Consider the following 14,468-nt stretch of genomic DNA (forward strand, 5'->3'; position numbering starts at 1 on the left):
AAGGAAAGAAAATTTCAGACCAATATCCTTAATGAACATCGACGCAAAAATTCTCAACAAAATTTTAGCAAATCGCATACAAATATATATTAAAAAGATAGTGCACCACGATCAAGTGGGTTTTATCCCAGGGATGCAAGGTTGGTTCAACATCAGGAAATCAATAAATGTCATTCACCATATCAACAGACTTAAAGTTAAGAATCACATGATTATTTCAATAGATGCAGAAAAAGCATTTGATAAAATACAGCATCCCTTCATGCTCAAAACACTAGAAAAAATTGGGGTAATGGGAACATTCCTAAACATTATAAAGGCCATCTACGCTAAGCCCATGGCTAATATCATTCTAAATGGTGAAAAACTGAAAGCGTTCCCCCTAAAAACTGGAACAAGGCAGGGATGCCCTCTTTCACCGCTTCTATTCAACATCGTCCTTGAGACTCTAGCCAGAGCAATCAGACAAACCAAAGAAATTAAAGGGATACGAATAGGAAAAGAAGAACTCAAACTATCCCTGTTCGCTGATGACATGATTATATATTTAGAGGAACCTGGAAATTCCACCAGAAAACTTTTAGAACTCATAAGTGAATTCAGTAAAGTAGCAGGTTACAAGATCAATGCTCATAAATCCAATGCATTTTTATACATAAGTGATGAATCTTCAGAAAGAGAAATTAGGAAAACTACCCCATTCACAATAGCATCGAAAAAAATAAAATACTTGGGAATCAATCTCACAAAAGAGGTGAAAGACCTCTACAATGAGAACTACAGAACACTAAAGAAAGAAATTCAAGAAAACCTTAGAAGATGGAAAGATCTCCCATGTTCCTGGATAGGCAGAATTAATATCGTCAAAATGGCTATACTACCTAAAGTTCTATACAGATTCAATGCAATTCCAATTAAAATCCCAATGATGTACCTTGCAGAAATAGAGCAAGCAATTATGAAATTCATCTGGAAGAATAAAAAACCCAGAATAGCTAAAGCAATCCTTGGCAGAAAGAGTGAAGCAGGGGGTATTGCAATACCAGATCTTCAACTCTACTACAAAGCAATAGTAACAAAAACGGCATGGTATTGGTACCAAAATAGACAGGTAGATCAATGGTACAGAATAGAGGACATGGACACAAACCCAAATAAATACAATTTTCTCATACTAGACAAAGGTTCCAACAATATGCAATGGAGAAAAGATAGCTTCTTCAACAAATGGTGCTGGGAAAACTGGAAAACCATATGCAATAGAATGAAATTAAACCCCTATCTCTCACCCTACACAAAACTCAACTCAAAATGGATCAAGGACCTCGGAATCAGACCAGAGACCCTGCATCTTATAGAAGAAAAAGTAGGTCCAAATCTTCAACTTGTTGGCTCAGGATCACATTTCCTTAACAGGACTCCCATAGCACAAGAAATAAAAGCAAGAATCAACAACTGGGATAGATTCAAACTAAAAAGCTTTCTCTCAGCAAAGGAAACTATCAGAAATGTGAAGAGAGAGCCTACAGAGTGGGAGAATATCTTTGCCAACCATACCTCAGATAGAGCGCTAATTTCCAGAATCTATAAAGAACTCAAAAAACTCTACACGAAGAATACAAATAATCCAATCAACAAATGGGCTAAGGAAATGAACAGACACTTCACAGAAGAAGATGTACAAGTAATCACCAGATATATGAAAAAATGTTCAACATCCCTAGTAATAAGGGAAATGCAAATCAAAACTACCCTAAGATTTCATCTCACCCCAATTAGAATGGCGATTATCAAGAATACAAGCAACAATAGGTGTTGGCGAGGATGTGGTGAAAAAGGAACACTCATACATTGCTGGTGGGGTTGCAAATTAGTGCAACCACTCTGGAAAGCAGTGTGGAGATTCCTCAGAAAGCTTGGAATGGAAACACCATTTGACCCAGCTATCCCACTCCTTGGCCTATACCCAAAGGACTTAAAAGCAGCATACTACAGAGATACAGCCACATCAATGTTCATTGCTGCTCAATTCACCATAGCCAGATTGTGGAACCAACCTAGATGCCCTTCAGTTGATGAATGGATAAAGAAACTGTGGCATATTTATACAATGGAATATTACTCCGCAATGAAGAATGATAAAATTATGGCATTTGTAGGCAAATGGTCGAAATTGGAGAATATCATGCTAAGTGAGATAAGCCAATCTCAAAAAACTAAAGGACGAATGATCTCGCTGATAAGCGGATGAGGACATATAATGGGGGGTGGGACGGGCTAGCATTAGGTTTAGGGTTAGGTTTAGAGTTAGGCTAAGGAGAGCAGTAAGAATGAAGGAAAGAAGGACTGTGTAGAGGGAAAAGAGGGGTGGGAGGGGTGGGAAGGGTGGGAGGGGTGGGGGGGAGGGGTAAAATATAATAAACATCATTTCCCTATGTAAACGTAAAAAAAAAAATAAATAAAAAAAAAAAAAAAAAAAAAGAAGAAATGTGTTTTGAAGGTGTTACTAAAAAACAAAATAAAAGCAAAAACCAGCAAAGGGAGGAACTATACTAGAGGAATAGTTAAAGGACAAACTAATTCAAATTAAAAGCCAGAAATAAAATGACAGGGAATAAAAATCATATCTCAATAATAGCATTGAATGTAAATGGCCTACCTCAACAATCAAAAGCCATAGACTGGCAGATTGGATTAAACAACAAGATCCAACAATATGTTGTCTCCAAGAGACTCACCTTATAAGCAAAGACATCCACAGACTGAAGGTAAAAAGATTGGAAAAACATCATTCATGTGGGTTTCATAAAGGAGCAGGGGTTTCTATCCTCATATCAGATAAAGTGAACTTCAAGCCAAAGTTAATTAGAAGGGACCAAGAAGGTCATTTCATACTGCTTAAGGGAATTATACATCAACAAGACATAACAGTTATAAATATTTATGCCCCAAACAGTGGAGCATCTACGTATGTCAAACAAACTCTTTTCAACTTCAAAAATCAAATAGACCACAACACAATAATACCTGATGACTTTAACATACTCTCTCATGACTAGATAGATACTCCAAACAAAAACTAAATAAATAAGCTATAGAACTAATGAATACAATTAATAATTTAGACTTAACAGAATATTTCATCTATCGACAACTGAACATACTTTCTTCTCAGCAGTACATGGATCCTTCTCTAAAATAGAACACATCTTAAGACCACAAACAATTCTAAGCAAATACAAAAAAATAGATAATACCTTGCATCCTATCATCAAAATGGAATGAAATTAGAAATCAATGATAAGAATAAAAATAGAAGCTACTCTAACACCTGAAGATAATATGCTATTAAATGACCAATGGATAGCAGAAGAAGTCAGGAAAGAGATAAAAAGAGAAATTAGAATTGTGACACAACTTATCAAAATCTCTGGGACACTATGAAGGCAGTTCTAAAAGGAAAGTTCATTGCACTGAGTGCATTCCTAAAAAGAATAGAAAGGCACCAAATAAATAATCTCATTACATTTTAAAACCCTAGAAAAAGAACAAATTAATACTAAAAGAAGAAGACAGGAAATAATTAAGATCAGAAATGAAATCATTGAAATTGAAACAAAAAATCAATTAAAAAATAGATGAAACAAAAAGTTCGTTCTTTGAAAAAAATAAATAAAATTGATGAACTCTTAGCCAAGCTAAAGAAGACAAAGAGAAAAAACTAAAATCACTAAATTCATGATGACAAAAGTAATATCACCATGGACACTACTGAAATTCAGACAATAATCAAACTATTTTGAAAATCTATTCTCTAATAAAATAGAGAATCATGATGACATTCACAAATTTCTAGAAACATGAATTACCCAAATTGAAACAGGAAGATATAGAAAATTTAAACAGATCAATTTCAAGCAATGAAATAGGAGATGCCATAAAAAGCCTACCAACAAAGAAAAGCCCAGGACCAGATGGATTCTCAGCTGAGTTCTTTTATTTTTAGGTACCAGGGATTGAACGCAGGGGCACTCAGTCACTGAGCCACATCCCCAGCTCTATTTTGTATTTTATTTAGAGATAGGGTCTCTAAAGGGAATTATACATCAGCAAGACATAACAATTATAAATATTTATCCCCCAAACAGTATTTTATTTAGAGATAGGGTCTCACTGAGTTGCTTAACACCTCACTTTTGCTGAGGCTGGTTTTGAACTCACAATCCTTCAGCATCAGCCTCCGGAGTCACTGGAATTACAGGTATGCACCACCTCACCTGACTCAGCTGAGTTCTACCCCACCTTCAAAGAAGAACTTACACCAATACTCCTCAAATTATTCCATGAAATAGAAAAAGGAGGAACACTTCCAAACTCACTCTATGAAGCTAGTGTCACCCTGATACCAAAACCAAAGACACATCAAGGAAAGAAAACTTCAGACTAATATCTCTGATGAACATAGATGCAAAAATTCTTAATAAAATCCCAGCAAATCACATAAAAATATTAAAATGATAGTGCACCATGATCAGGTGGGGTTCATTCCAGGGATGCAAGGTTGGTTTGGCATACAGAAATCAATAAATGAAATTCATCACATCAACAGACTTAAAGGCAAGAACCACATGATTATCTCAATAGATGTAGAAAAAACATTTGACAAAATTCAACATCTATTAATGTTCAAAACACTAGAAAAACTAGGGATAGCAGGAACATACCTCAACATTGTAAAAGCTATATATGCTGAGCTCAAGTCCAACATCATCCTAAATGGAGAAAAATCAGAAGCATTCACTTGAAAAACTGGAACAAGACAGGTATGCCCCCTTCACCACTTCCATTTAACATGGTCCTTGGAAACTCTAGCTAGAGCAATTAGACAAAAGAAGGAAATTAAAGCAATATGAATAGGAAAAGAAGAGCTCAAACTATCCCTATTTGCCAAAGACAAGATTGTATATTTGGAAGACCCAAAAACTCCACCAAAAAGCTGCTTTAACTCATAAATGTATTGAGCAAAGTAGCAGGATATAAATCAATTGAATTCCTATACACCAATGATGAATCAGCTGAAAAAGAAATCAGAAAAGTATTCTACTCACAATAACCTAAAAAAAATACCCAGGAATCAATCTAACAAAAGAGGTGAAAGACAACTACAATGAAAACTATAGAACATTAAAGAAATTGAAGAAGACTTTAGAAAATGGAAAGACCTCTCATGTTCTTGAATAGACAGAATTAATATTGTCAAAATGGTCACACTATCAAAAGTGCTATATGAATTTAATACAATTCCCATGAAAATTCTAATTATGTTCTTCATAGAAATAGAAAAAGCAATCATGAAATTCATTTGGAAAAATAAGAGGTCCAGAATAGCCAAAGCAATCCTTAGCAAGAAAAGTAATGCAGGAGGCATCACAATACCAAACCTTAACTTATACTAACAAAACCAGCATGGTGTTGTCACAAAAATAGAATTGAAGACCAATGGAACAGAATAGAAGACACAGAGACATACCCACATAAATACAGTTATCTCATACTAGACAAAGGTGCCGTAAATAATACATTGGAGATAAGATAGTGTCTTCAACAAATGGTACTGAGAAAACTGGAAATTCATATGTAGTAGATTGCAATTGAATCTCTATGTCTTACCCTCCACAAACTCAAAGTGTCAAGGACCTTAATTTAGACCAGAGGCCCTGCTCATATATTAGAAGGAAAAGTAGCCCCAATTTACCATCGTATTGGCTTAGGAACAGTCTTCCTCAATAAGACTCCTAAATCACAAGAAGTAAAATCAAGAATCAATAAATGGGATGACATCAAACTACAAAACTTATTCAGAGCAAAGAAAACAATCAAGAGAGCCTACAGAATAGGAGAAAATTTCTACTACCTGCACTTCAGATAGAACATTACTCTCCAGTATATATAAAGAACTCAAAAAACTTAGTGTCAAAAAGACCTCAAAGAACAAGAACAACAACTACAACAAATGGGCAAAGGAACTGAATAGGCACTTCAGAGAAGAAGAAATACCAATGATCAACAAATAAATGGAAAAGTGTTCAACATCTGTAGCAATTAAAGAAATGAAAATTAAAACTATACTCAGATTCCATCTCACTCCAGTCAGAATGTCTATTATAAAGAATACAAGTAACAATAAATGTTGGTGAGAATGTGGGGAAAAAGTTTCACTCATACATTGCTGGTGGACCTGTAAATTGGTGCAACCACTCTGGAAAGCAATATGTAGATTCTTTAGGAAACTTGGAATGAAACCATCATTTGACCCAGTTATCCCAGTTCTCTTTTATATGTGGATGCTAACCCATAACAAAGGAAGGTAGGAAGGGGAAGTATAGAAGTTCATTGGATTAGACAAAGGGGAATGAAGGGAAGGGAAGGGAGGGAGAATGGGATAGGAAAGACAGTAGAATCAGATGTAACTTTCCTATACTCTTTTATGAATATATGACCAGAGTAACTCCATATCATATTCAACCACAAGAATGGGATCAAAATTGCGGTGGGTTATAGATCATGTATGTATAACATGTCAAAACATACCCTACAGTCATGTATATCTAAAAACAAAAAAAGAAAAAAAGAAATTTGAATTTATTACAATGAAATAAAATAAAAATTCAGTTTCTCAGTCTAACTAGTCATATTAAAATGTGGGGAGCCATCCTTGTTTAGCAGAATCAGGCTTGGCTGAGCCATGAGATACCGAGGTCTGACTCCCAGGAGCTGGCAGTCATGGGAGACTGTTTCAGACAAGAAGTAAGTGGCCCTGTACCGAGGGGCTCACCCCTGGGGATATGCTAATTCCCTAAGCAAGTGGTTTCCCTAACTTCACCCCATCCTGTTCCTCACAGAAAAAGCCCCTTCTGGTCTTGGCCCCTTTATCTGTGGGACTGTAAATAAAGGTGAAGGTGGAGTCCTCCATCTTGTTGGAGGTTAGATCTGGTATGGCCTGATCCGTCGCACCCCCTTCCATTTGAAAAGAGTATTGGCTCTTGTGTTTATTGATTAGATAAGTTTATTAGTAATTAATTGATCACCAGCACCATAGTTCTCCAATAGAAATTCTTCCCCTCATCCATGTGGGATGTGGAAAACCCCCACATTAAACTGTTCAAGTGCTTAATAGACATACGTGACTAGTAGCTATTCTATTATGCAGTTTCAGGACTTTTCTATCATTGCAGAAGTTCTATTAGATAACACTGGACTTGGATTTTAAATTTGTTTGCATAGAGTCATATAAAATACCCCCTTATAATTAAAAAGTATGAATTATTATTTTCTTATTTTTATTTTTTGCTTTTATACTTTTCTCCTTTCTTATCTATTTTATGTATTCCAGGAACCAATAATTCTCTAATATCTATACTTTTCTAAGTATTTTAAATTACACATTTTCCTTTCCTTATGCCTTTTAATTTAATTTTCTTCCTTACAAATTCTTTTCAGTTGATAATTTAACATTTTTATTCTTTCATTTTTATTCTGTAAATATATTGAGGCCTCACAGTTTTCCTTTATCAATACTTATATTTTATCCCATACATGTGTAGAGGTTCTATTTTCATTAATTTCAGAGGTTCTACTTTTTGTTATCTCCCTACTCAACAAAAATTTTAACAGAGATTTTTGATTTTGAGGTGAGAGAAGTTTTACATTTTTATTTTCTATTTCTATGCATTGTTATAAGATAATGTTTGTATTCTATTTTGTACTTAAGATAATTTTTGAATTCAGTTTTCATGACTTGTGTGGTTAAGAGAGTGGTCTGGGCATCTAATGAACCATATACTGGTTGTAATGGTTAATTTGAATTGTCAACTTGATTGGATTAAGAGATACCCATGATTAAGAGGCTTCTGGGTGTGTCAATGAGGGCATGTCTAGGAATAATTGGAATGTGGGATACTGAACTGGAGACCCTCCCTAAGTGTGGGCAGTGCCTCCCAATAGGACGGTGGCTTGGATGGAATAAAAGTTGGAAAAACAAGAAGCAGATGCAGATGCAAGCTTGACTCTTCTTGAATGGGTTCTTGATTGCTGCTTCAATTGTCTAAGGATATTGGACTCTTGCTTTTTCACTCTTCCAAAGTAGATTCTGCCAGTGATTTTACAGGTAGTTTCTAGAAGCCTTGGTCTCAGACTATGGTACCACTTTTAATCCTTCTTGTTCTGGGGTTTCTGCTTCTTGGACTGTGTAGCTGCTGGTTCTTCCAGCTCTCCAGCTGCAGACAGGCATTGTAGACTCTCCAGCTTCTGGTCATGTAAGGCAATCTAATAAGTCCCCTTTTATAATCATACTTCCTGTTGATTCTGTTCCTGTACAGAACCCTGACTAATACACTGCTTATTAATTTGTTAGTTAATTTGAATGTATAATCACATAATATATATATGTATGTAAAATCATATACTTTAAATATATATACAATATTTATCAATATTTTAAAAAAACAAGTGGTTTTAATTTTAATTTTGTACACCTTTATAGATATTCATGAGACCTTGTTGATGTCATTTAAATATTATATATTTATATTTTATCTATTTGACTTGTGTCAGGCTAAGAGTTATGAGTGCATTTCTGTCACCTTTGCATGTCTGTAGTTTCTGCTCTGTAACTTCTGCTCATATCTTTATTGTAAATTGTGGTGTTTGGCATTGTAAGGCTTTCTATTTTGTTTCACTGAAGCATTGTTGGTATGAATTACACTTGTGTATCTGATAACAATATTGCAAATTCTGCTTTATCAAGGTTGCAATTATTTCACATACATCTATTTATTGTCCTTATACTTAGTGTTTCTGGTTGTTTTGAATAGGCATATCTTTTGTATACAGTATAGAGCTTCATTTGGTTTTGAGAATCATCCTGGAAATCTTTTCTGTTTTGAGTCAAGCCTATTTACAGTTATTGTTATGGCTTGTAAGTGTGATCTTAACTTTTTCATGATATTTATGTTATGTTTTCTGCTTGTATTAGTTTTTACTATCTTTATTCATCACCTCTATGAAGTATGTTCTCCCTTTCTTTTGTTGTATTGGCAGGTTTGAACATTCATTGTAGTTGTTACTATTATACATTTTGTGGCATGTTCTGAACTTTTATTTGAGATTGGTGTATTTTGGATCTTTGGTTTGTCAATTGCAAAGAAATATATTGTGGTTTCCATCATGTATCTTTGGGGGTAATCATTGTACTTACTTGCTTTTCTTCTTTTTATTTCCCTTCTTTCTTGTTTAATTGTTATTTCTTGTGTGGTTAGACAAGATGGGGCACATTCAGGGTGGTACGGCTGTAGACATAAATTGTTATTTCTACATTGTCAGAATGTATGGCATGCTCATTTGTTTTTCAGCTGTATGGCTAGCATTATCTTATGCTTACATTTCTTTATGTATCTTGATGATTGATAGAATGAATAGAGATTAAAAACTCTTCATCTTGTAGTTTTCTCCATTTGCTTGAAAATATTACTGTATTCTTATGATTGAGATACATGATGATAAACTGATTTACCCCTTTTTATAGTTACCTAGTCTTTTAAAGTTAATGTTTTAGTACAATATAGCTACACACAATAATGGTGTTCAGTTTGACACAATTATACATGCATGGGATATAATTTGCTCAATTTAAGTCTCCAGTGCTTCCTCTTTCCCTCCCCTTTTCTCTCTTCTTTTCCCCTTTCTTCTACTCCAGTGGTCTTCTATTTATGTTTTTAAATTGGTGCTTTATAGATATACATAAAGGTGAAATTCACTGTGGTATATTCACATATGTACATAATGTGGATGTAAGTCAGTGGTAGAGCACTTGCCTAGCACGCTCAAGACCCTTCATTCAATTCCCAGTACCGAAAACAAACAAACAAACAAACTAACTTAAGTTCCATCTTAAATTCTATGTCATCTAGTCTTTTCTGTCTAAAAGTCAAAGGATTATTTTTCTTAATATCTGAAGATTCTTTCAACATGTGGATTTGAATTTTAAGCCATTCCTATGAAGTTTTCTTAGATTATAGCTTTAAGTATTTCCTTCATTTCTTTCTCTTTAGGGACTCTGATAATTTGTTAGATCTTTGCTTATTTATTTATGTTTCTCTTTCTCTTCTTCATCCCTTCTCCTTAACATCCTTATCTTGTTTGGGTTCTTAGGTGTTTTCATTCTTCTCATCCCTCCTTATTCTATTTTAAGTTGTATGTATTTTTCACACATTGTAATTAAATTTATCCTTCATTTCTAAGATGATTTTGTATTGTTCTTCAATTTCTTTAGAGTTCATTTCACTCATTTCATAGCTTCTCTTTGTGGTCCATTTGTATTTTGATATCGAAATATTTAATTCAAAAGTTTTAAAAATGTCTTCATGTGTGTGTAAAGACATTTAATTTAGGTTGGGATATTGTGTTGCAGCTTTTCTCTGCCATCAGTCCTACATAGTTTTTAACCTACTTTCTTTCAATTCCTCAGGAGCTTATCCTCTGGCCCACAGTCTCAGACTTGTTCTTAATGATTTCCTACATTAAATGTGCATCTCCTTCTGGTGTTGGTTTTAATCTGTATTCTGCCAGGTTTAGCCCCTCCCACACCATGTGGTCCCTACCTAACTACTTTTGAGAGGGATCCCAGGCTGACCCCACTACTTTCAGATATTTGTATTATTGCATCACTTACAGGTATATTGTATCATATTGTCCTGTGTTCTTTGTCTCTGAGCTTAGGCTTTGACATTGATGGGTAGTTTTACCTGCCCTCTTTGCTTCTCTTTGTGGATTAGATGGTAGGTAAAGAGATTAGATATTTGAGGCTGCCATTATTCCATTGGAGCCCTGAATTCTTTCATATGAGTTTATTCACTACCCTTTCTTAAGATATTGTGTACAAAGCTGGTTACTTCCTCAGTGTAGCAATCTCTTGGTGGTGGGGAAGATTGCAGAGTCAGCCTGAGAGGATAGGAAATTAAGGTTATTATTACCTTATAGATGTACAATGTGAGTATCCTGTTTTTGATTTACAAATTTCTGATGCCAAGAGAAAACCAAATGACTTCACAGTTCTGAGTTTCACAGTCCTGAGTTTCATAGTCCTGAGTTTCATAGTCCTGAGTTTTACAGTAGCAGTTATTATCAAGGACTGTGTCTGGGTATCTAGTTTATTAATCTCTCTGCAGTCAGGCAGTCAGGCTGCTACCTCAACACAGCAACATATTCCACCTTTATAAGTGCCATATTAAAATGGTTAATTAGTTGTAAGTATAGTAAATACACAAACTTTTTCTCATCTTTTTAAGTACTTGAAGTATACATTAAAAGAATTCAGTATTAAAAATAGTGGTAGTTAAAAATAAGTTCAGTGTTAGGAAAAATAATGCTAATGATTGCAGTGACTCAAATGATGGTCTGTTATGTTCAAAATGAAATAAGATCACAATCATGAAATTTATTACCCCAAAATATGTCATCTCACTATGAAACTCATTACAAATGATTTGGTTTTAACAAAGCATAAAATTACACTTTAAAATACTGAAGATATTTGGAATTCTATTGGTTTTATCTTTTTGGTTTTGGCTAATTTATAATTTTTATGATTTCAAGTTGTATAAGATCCACAGGTACCAAGTTAATTTGATATTTGTACATATCTAAATGAAATAAAAGCTAATTTAAGTTGATGCTAGGAGTTCATGAGAATTGTTTTCCTTTAAAGTGCGATTGCACTATTCAAATTTGAGGGACACTGATGTGCAAATAGGGGTAGCTTTCACGTTCAATAGAGCTGAATTCAATTCACTGCCCTGTCGCTTATGGGCTTGGCTTTCTGACCTTCTGAGCTTCTGTTTCCTTCTTATATAAAGCGTGGAAAATTATTGCAACAAGGCTATCGTAAGGTTTAAATGAAAAGGCATGATGCCTGTGAAGTGAGAGTGGGCACTCATAGAATTGTTGCAGTTATTTTTGAATTTATAAATGATTAAACTGAGAGATTTTGAGAATGACTATACTATCCAAATTCCTCTGTGATTTTCAGGCAGGCTCTCTACTCTCCATTTCAAATCTTTCATTCCATTTCTTCACTCCACACATATGTAGACTCATTTCAACACTGAAGATGGAAGCTACCATGAAAAACAAGCCCTATCTGACATGTTTCCCTCAGTTTTTCTCACTTCATTAGGTAGTCATCTACTCAGCTGCACAAACCAGAAATTTGGAAGTAATAGTTTATTTCTACTTTTCTTTGCCTTTTGTAATAAATTACATCAAAGGTTTCAGTTTTAAACTCTAATCTTTGTTTCATGGTCAACTTCTCTGTTTCCATCACCCTTTTATCCAAGTTTCCATTATCCTTCCTTTTGAACACTAAAATTGTCTCCTAACCAGTCTTTCAATCCCCGGTACTGGAGGTGGGGAGGGACCCTGCAGAAAGCTATAATCTAAATGAACTTTCTAGAATAAAAGTAAACTGAATATTTTATTTGAATGTGCCTCCCTGGCATTCAGAAAATTGATTTAAAATTATCACTCCAGAGCCCATGAGAGTAAAATTGTTAAATATGAAAAGTAAAGAAGTGATCAAGGTCTCCAGATGAATAGATGAATAACACAAAGGCAGGAGAATTAGACTGGCATCAGACTTTCTCAAAACTACATAAAGTACAAGGCAGCAGTGGAAAAGCATTTCAAGAAAACAAAGAAACCAAGAACAGTGTATATGAATCTTTGTGTGAACCAATAATTATAAATCAAATGGGACAATGGCTATGAAGAACAAATACAGGGTGGTACAGGAGTACCCTTGAGTCATCACCTAATGATCCAACCTCTATGTCATAACTGACTGAATGGGGAAGAAGGGATTCAAGCAGGGTACAGGTACCCAGAGTGCACCTGGTTTTTCCTCCTATTCCTATACCTTTATCACCATTCCCTAGCATCTTCTTCACCCTCCTACCTCCTCCGGCATCCTTTTCTGCCCTGCTTTCTACTCATTTGGCAGGCCCTGTAGACCTCATTACTGGGGTGACTTGCTATCTGGCTTCCAGTAGGTTTTGGAGAATGTGGGGTGGGGCAGAAATCTGGATATTTCTTTCCTCAATTTCTTTGTGTCTCATTGCTATGTCCTACAGTGGTCATGTTATCTTGTTGGGAAACACCTCCCCCAGACTTCTCCAGGATGGGGTTGCTGAAGGCCTCCTCCTGTTGCTAGATACAGGATCCCTTGACCTCCCTTATTGGTTCCTTTCATATTTTGCCCCAAACTCTAAAACTTCTCCCTTAATAAAATTCTACTGAAAAGCAATAGACAAGGAAGTCTTCTGTTTTCTTGTCCAATGAGACACAGCAGTATCCTTGTTATAAATTTAGTTCTATTTTTCCATTGGAATATTCTAACCTGGCTTTATTTTTGGTTGCTGTGAAGTTCTTTTGTGCTTGGATTTCTGCTTGCTATTTAAAAATTTACAAGTTGTAATGATATAGTTCTCAATGTTCTTCTATGCGTGGTTTCAGTTAGAATAAAAATTTAAATCAAGCAAAGTTATTTTTAAAAATAGCCTAGGAGGATATATAACCAACTATTAATAGTATATTTTCCTCTGGATACAGGAGAACAGCAGGATTTTATTTTTGTCTCAGTTTATTATAGATAATAATCATGTTGTTAATATCAGAAAAATAATATATATTCATTTTAAAATTCAACTAATTTCTACATGTAAACTATACTTTCAATTTCGTACATAGATGTTTATTAGAGGAAGTAATATTAGACATAATTTTATTTAATCCATTTAATTAATAGATGAGAAAAATAGCAAATATGAGCAAAAGTAATGAATATATTTTACATTTCAAAGTGAATAAAATATATATTAACCTGTTATCTTATGTAATCCAATATATATAAAATGGTTATAGTCCCTGCCCACTTCAAGTGTTACCATGGCTTCAAAATTTAAGGGAATTTCTTATTGCTAATCATGTGTGTTTTAAAGCATTTTCTACCTAAATGGTTGGCCTACAACAAGTGTCATGAATCATAAATTAAGTGAGCCAGGGGAATAGTAATTATAGAAAGAGAATTAAGCAAATGTATTTTTAAATTACATGCACTTATATCGCGTCTTAATGGGTTGTTGTAAATCTACAAATAACTACCTGTGAAAACTTCATGGAAGTTTGTGTGGTGGAGGGAGATATGCACTCACTGTGCTGGGATCAGGCACTGGCCTCTCTCTGTGTGTCTGTCATCAGCTCATGAGCTTCACTTTCTCCATCACTACATTTGGGAAGAATGACCCCCCTATCTATCTCATTTAGTTATTTTGAGAGTGGATGTGTGAGTGCATCAACATGTGTCAACTTCCTCGAAGCCAAGTTGATCCTTGTCATTCTCTTTAACTTGCATATAC

Source organism: Sciurus carolinensis, chromosome 2 (assembly GCF_902686445.1).
Source record: "Sciurus carolinensis chromosome 2, mSciCar1.2, whole genome shotgun sequence".
In the NCBI taxonomy this organism is placed as follows: Eukaryota; Metazoa; Chordata; class Mammalia; order Rodentia; family Sciuridae; genus Sciurus; species Sciurus carolinensis.